Raw genomic sequence first — 7,649 nt, forward strand, 5'->3', positions numbered from 1 at the left:
CACACATTAAATTTGTCTGGTGTGTGACTAAGCAGAAGAGAATAGAAAGTATTCACTACTTTCGATTCCTCTGCCTTCACTGCTTTCAGGAACCAAGCCATTCCCAGCATGACATTAGTTGTATTATTATAGACCTATTCATGATTCAGAAAGATAAGAGATCAATATTATTATTATCAATAATGACAGCAATGGCCCAACTCAATAGCAAATAAAGGCACATCTGCGAACAGACTGTACATGTTTGTACCAATCTATACAAAGTTTAACTCCATTAAAAATCAAGTCAAACTGTCTTATGCGTCGGCAGATCTTTAAAAAAAAAACTATTAAATGCTGCATTGTTACAACCATTCATTTGGTCCAGGGTGCTGTGAAATCAATATTGTGGCATTTTAAAAGTTTGAACCACTAAAGCCGAGGAAAAAAATCCCTGTGACTGGAAGAGTTTCAGTGACTGACAGCGTGGATTATCATTGTGCCATTGCTTTCCTATTAATTACATTTTACAAATTATAATTTCTCCTCTCTTCTGTTTAGTTACGTATATTGCTTCCCATCAGAAAATAATCCCTCAAGATTGTTCAAATGAAGATCAAAATACACAATAAACTCATCATCCAAAAAATAATTGCACCCAGAAGGTAGTGTCAGGTTACAGTGCTACTCAGCAGGAAGATTACCAGGAACAACAAATGATTAATGAACAATGAAATCTGCTAAAAAGTGTTCAGTTCATAACATTCGACACAAAAATGCACACAAAAAGATGATTTTTCGGCTTTTAATGGCTAAAGCACATGCACACTCCTCCACAGTGAGGAGGAGTTTCCCCACTAGCACACTGACTCTCCTCCATTGACAGTATATATTAACTGGACCAAGCCATCCCGCTGATTTCAACGGAGCCAGGTGAAGCCAATCGTGTCCCTTCCTGATCGGCTTCTCGTGGGGCGTTAACCGGGAAAGTGAGAGATTGCGCAGGCGCCAGCATGACGCGAATCTGCCGCGTGCCGTGCAAACAACCGTACTGTTTATAAGAGCTGCACAGAACTATTTACTCCACAGTGAGAAAAGCTCCATTCCGTCCCAGAATGGGGCTTTTATTGAATAAACAGCAGATAAAAAACTAGAATTACTGATATCCAATATTAGTCCACGGATTTACTGAAGAATATCCATAGTTTGTCTATATAACAAGCATTTAGAAACTCAGTAATACGAATAATAAATGTGTAATATAAATTACAGGTATATCTATACATTATAATTCTCATAGTCTATCTTACTTCTATTTACTACTATCTTACTATCTACAATGTATTATAACTGATAGTAGTAGAATTATATTTGCATAATAAGAGGTTACTTTGACCCTGCTCTAATTCAATCAGCTCTGTACTTTTAAATTAAGTGGAGCAACTTCTCCAAACATTACAGCACGGTATTTTGGGTCGCTGTCTTTGTACATCATCGTTAGCATAGTTGTATAAAAATGTTATTTTCTAAAGCTATGAACAGATTATTAATCTTATGGATCAAATGGCAGAAAATACGTTCTTTGTAAAAAAGAACATGGTCCATGTCATAATCGAAAACGGCTTGGAAATACATTTATTATTGGTTCAAAGACACCCCGAAATGAATGGAAGTGAATGGATAGCTTTGCTCAAATGGTCCTCTCATCCCTCAGCAGCACACTTCCGGTGGCACGTTTTGGAAGAGAAAAGCTGGGGGCCTGCTCTCCTCCATGCTCCGCGAAACCAGAAAGCTGATTGGCTGAAAGACAGAACTTTATCCTTGAAACGGCACCGTGATTGGCATTAAGAGATTATCTATTCACACAGTGGTCAGCGGCCATTAATGACACAGCTGTCACGTCTATAGACTCTCCTTTCACACTCCCGAACTCCATTTCCCATGAACCCTGTGGCGATGACGTCACCGTCAGCCGCTCACCTTCACCCAATCGCGTTACGCTTCCCCGTTCAGAGTCACCTGTGTTCTAGGAAGTTCCGGTTCATAGTAATTCTAGGTTTTGTATATATAGGGTTCTGTTAGCTTATGTTCTTTGCGAGATATTGTCGACTCATGTTGCGTACTGAGCGTTTTTCCAAACCTTTTTCTGCCTGCCCTTTTGTTATGACCCTTTTTTCTGTATTACGGATTTTGCCTTTTGTCTTTGCCCTTATCGGATTTGTTGTATTATCGGACTGTCTTTCTGGCTTTGGATCTTGGACTGTTTCCTGTACTACGTCTCCTGCTACCAGTGTGAGTGTTGTTCAACCTGTTCTCTGGCTGTGTTATTCTGCTAACTACTCTGTAAATAAACCAGTCTTTACCTTTTACTCGGCGAGCGTTAATCCTATCTGTCCGGCGTTACAACAGCAGAGCTAAGTGAAACAATTCGGGGCTACTGGATAATCAGTCTCTTTCCCCTACATCATCGACATCTACACCACACACTGCATCCAGAAAACCACTAGCATTGTGGACGACCCCACCCTTCATTCACACAGACATTTTGATGCTTTCTGGAAAAAGATACTAGAGCATTGGAGCCTCCATTACCAGACATTGCAACAGCTTCTTCCACCAGACAATTAGGCTCCTCAACACAGAGACGGAGCTTGGACTTTATGTTGCACCATGGTTCCGGAGGAAGGTAATTTCATAACACTGTGTACCTGTACTTCATTGTGTTCCACCCTTCATTCACACAGACATTTTGATGCCATCTGGAAAAAGATACCACAGCATCGGTGCCTCCGTTACCAGACTTTGCAACAGCTTCTTCCACCAGACAATCAGACTCCTCAACACAGAGACGGAGCTTGGACTTTATGTTGCACCATGGTTCCGGAGGAAGGTAATTTTGTAACACTGTGTACCTGTACTCAGATGTAATGAGAATAAAAGTCTCTTGACTTGACTTGACTTAATATGATGTAGCCAACCACATAGCCACACCTATTGATGCTATTTGACATGCTATCAACACTCCATCCCTACAGCAAAATCTATAGGAACTCAACATGATAATATAAAAGCTACATAATATTGGAGATGATTATTGCAGAGCACCATTAGGAACTTCTACAACTCTTTGTCAATATATCTGGCTTGTTGCATTACACATACATTACACATGTGTTACACAGTAATTCTGCATAGCTCTGTTTAACTAAATAAATATAGTTCATATCAGTCTGAATTTTTAATCATTTATTGTTCCTGGTAATCTTTATCATCTTCCTAAAAATAAATCCACAAATCCGACACTTCCTTCTGGGTGCAATTATTTTTTTTAATGATAAGTGTATGTTTAAATCTGTCACATGTTGTACTGGCTTGTTTAATCTACTTCTAAAGCCTAACTACCGGCAGGGAATGACACGATGATGATAAGAATCAGCTCATGTTGGGTAGCGCAAGTGGAAGGGGCAAGACCCCCTACTTCTGTGGTTGAGTCATAAATGATACCAGCCGTGCACATGCTGTTTTGCAGGAGCTTGAGCATCTTTCATAATCACAGTGAAAACCCTTAGATGTTTTTGTGAAGTTATCTTCTCTATGTTCTGGTGTTCTGCAGAGGGGTCATTTGTTTCCTGTGGCAGGATAAATACTGCTTTGAAAATATTTATGATATGCCCAGACATATTATAGTTATTACTTTTTAGTTATATAGTGTAAAATACCTCTGCAGATCTTACCAGAGAGACAAGGCCATCTCAGGCTATAGGTGTACCACTTCAAATCGCAGAGCGTACTGAAGGACCCTGCTGAACATTTTATCAGGACAAACAGACTCCTCCAGACAATGAGAAGTGGAAGATTACTTAGTTTGACTGATGATGGATCTGTTGTGTTTTCCGCTGTGCAAATATTTACAGAAGAAAAGAACACCACATTTTATTTCAATGGCTGTGTCGCATTATTATTTCTATCAAATAACAGTGAATCTTTTCTTACCGCCTCGCCTTATTTCAACAGAACAAAACCAGAAAAGTCAGCCGTATTGTGCTGTTACTCTCATACGGTCTGCTGCCTCCAATCTGGGACATATTCTAGTGTGGGTGGAAATCCAGCTGAACTCCACAAAATTCTGATTGATCAACGATGTTCTTATCTGTAATTCTGATGAGGCTGACAAGCTCCCTATAACTCAGCAAGAAAAAAAAAAACACCTGGTCTATACTGTTTTATAATAAATCAAAATGTTCCAAGTAAACCTTCACTTCAGTGATGAAAAAAAGATAGCATCTCCTTCCAAAACCAACAAAACAACATCAAACCAGCACCGCAAAAAATAGCAAGCGAATCCACTGGAACTATGCAACATTAAAATTAAGAAAAAAATTAAGAGAGCACTTCAGTTTCTGAATCAGTTTCTCTGATTTTGCTATTTATAGGTTTATAATTGAGTAAAATTACCTTTGTGTTTTATTCTATAAACTACTGACAACATTTCTCCCAAATATCGTCATTTAGAGCATTTATTTGCAGAAAATGAGAAATGACTGAAATAACAACAAAAAAAAAAGATTAGTTTTCAGACCTCAAATAATGCAAAGAAAACAAGTTCATATTCATAAAGTTTTAAGAGTTCAGAAATCAATATTTGGTGGAATAACCCTGTTTTTTTCATCATTGTTTTCGTGCATCTTGGCATGTTCTCCTCCACCAATCTTACACACTGCTTTTGGATAACTTTATGCCAATTCTGGTGCAAAAAGTCAAGCAGTTCAGCTTGGTTTGATGGTTTGATGGCATTTATCTTCCTCTTGATTATATCCCAGAGGTTTTCAATTTGGTAAAATCAAAGAAATTCATCAGTTTTAAGTGGTCTATTATTTTTTTTCCAGAGCTGTATATATTAATATGAATCCTGTGTGAGCCAGTCATAAGTGAGCATCACAGAATGTGACAGGTGTGAACAGTCTACAATGCCTCTTCAGGACAGGATGCATCAAAATACAATCACTCTATCCATCAAACCTAGGGGTGTGATGAGATACTCATCTCAGGAGATTGGGTTCACGAGAACAAGATGAGATGAGATGTCTCAACATTTTTTTTCCAAGGTTGAAAACTATGAAAATGTTTGATTTGACTGAAACTCACAAAATGCTAAACTGCAGGTAATTTTCATATTGAATGTAATTGTGTTGCAAAGGAAACCAATCAGTGTTTATCATATGCAATAAAATACAGAACAGTATGCCAGTACTGCAGCCAGTTTTACCATAAACCCAACCCAACTTTTCTCCTGTATGATGAGTCTCTTTATACCTCTCTAGAACTTTTCTCAGAATTCCTTTCAGTGAAGGTTCTGTATTCAACTGGCAATCCCCCTTGAGGGTGGTATACAGGTATACAGACCTGGCAACCTTTAAACTGGCAGACCATGTAAATAATGTAACATGGAACAATGTGTTGAAAATCAGCAGTCACAGAGAGTGTGTGTTTGCAATGGCCACCCAAAGTGATTAATGTTTTTTTTGTTGTTTAATTTCTTCCGGCACAGAAACAATTTAAAACTGAAGCCTTTTCTCAGTTTTTCTGACCTTGAGAAATCTATTCATGCTTTCATCTCTTCCTGAATAGACTACTGTAATTCTTTATACATTGGCATTAACCAGTCTCTAATGCATCGTTCACAGTTAGTCCAGAATGCTGCATGCAGATTATTGACAAGAACCAAGAAAAGAGAACATATAATACCGGTTCACAGCAGAGATTCCTTCAACCATTACACTTCAAAAAACAACAAACAATAACAGCTCTGGAAAACAATAAGAGACCAGTAAAAACTGATGAGTTTTTTTAATTTTACCAAATTGAAAACCTCTGAAATATATCATTTCAAGATGGATGATCACAAGCCATCAAACCAAGCTGAACTGCTTGAATTTCTGCACCAGGAGTAAAGACATAAAGTTATCCAAAAGCAGTGTGTAAGACTGGTGGAGGACAAGTTGCACGAAAACTGTGATTAAAAAACAGGGTTATTCCACCAAATATTGATTTCGGAACTCTTAAAACTTTATGAATATGAACTTGTTTTCTTTACATTATTTTTGTTATTTCAGCCATTTCTCATTTTCTGCAAATAAATGCTCTAACTTACAATATTTTTATTTGGAATTTGGGAGAAATGTTGTAAATAGAATAAAACAACAACGTTCATTTTACTCAAACATATACCTATAAATACATGTCCATGAGACACAGTCCTCATTGCTCCTGAGACACAGCTGGTGTTCTCAGAGTGAACTGCAGTCTGCAGACGGACAGGCCATCAGCCACCTGAGGCTTGGCCAACCACCAGAGACCTTCCCCGGTGAGCAGCCTGGCAGTGGACTCTAAGACTCCATACCTTCACTGATTATTCAGCGTATGCTCTGAGGCCTGGACATGGCTGGCAGGTGAGTCAGAGCAGCAGGTCTGGAGCAGAATCAGAAGGTGAAGGATGCAGAGAGAGGAGTGATGAGGATTTGGATACACAACAGAAGAGACAGTCACACTCACGAGCATCTCTGGCTCAGTATCACTATAACATGCCTTTTGTGTCCACAGCATGTTTGTTTAAAATTTCTTATAAATACTGTATAAAGGGATATAATATAAAAGAATATAAAAGAATGTAGAGGAAGTTTGATTTAACATATAGGTGTTTTGAAATCTAAAATGTATTTTTATAAGGTTAAATTCCACAATTTCTAAAGACAAATATGGGTTTAAAAAAATCTTTTAGAAATTTATTGCAATTTTTTATTTTAAAATTTTATTTTTCATTATATAGAACACATATATTAAGCCATTTGTCACGTGGGCTAAACCAAGAACAGACACACAGATACCAATAAAACAACTTATTAACAAAGAGGAAACGCTTACAGGGGTAGTCAGAGACAGACAGGGCCAGTAACAAAATGCTAAACAAACGATTGAAAGGGCAAGGCAAAAACAGTTGTCAAAAAATATGAAAATGGGTCAGTAACAACAGGAAACAAACCAAACAAACGCTTAGTAGAAGATCTAGTGAACTAGATTCAATACACAGCGAGGGAACAATAGAAACATTGTGGTATTTATACAAGTCAGGCCAGGTGTGAGCAATCAGAAGCTCAGAGAGCGTGAGCAATGTCAGAGATGTCCAGTGAGAGAGCATGCTGGGAATTGGAGTCTTTATTGTTAAGTTCATCGCCCAGAGCAGGCAGACTGACAGCGCCAGGGTGTCCGCTCTGTCATCTTTATATAATTCCACCCCTTTTAGAAAGTAATCTTTGGCAGCAGTGACACCACAATCTCCACTCTGTTTTATTATCAAGGAACTAAAGACACTTGCTGCATATTCGACAATTATTAATATTATTCATTAATTATTATTAATAATTATTATTTATAAATAGTACTATGAATGAATAAGTAAGTAATGAAGAGCTTGAAATAGTTTATGATTATTTTTTTTATTGCATTCATGGCAGATCTAGATGTGTCTTAATTAAAATAAATTAACAAGGTTATGTAAAAATGTGCTGTCTAATCTAAAATGTAATGTATAAAATATCTCCTTGAATGTCTGGTTAAGTGGGACAGAGTGAAAGTCAGCACTAAAATCAGCTTTACTCTATTCTGTCCTCAAG

Source organism: Astyanax mexicanus, chromosome 2 (assembly GCF_023375975.1).
Source record: "Astyanax mexicanus isolate ESR-SI-001 chromosome 2, AstMex3_surface, whole genome shotgun sequence".
NCBI lineage: Eukaryota > Metazoa > Chordata > Actinopteri > Characiformes > Acestrorhamphidae > Astyanax > Astyanax mexicanus.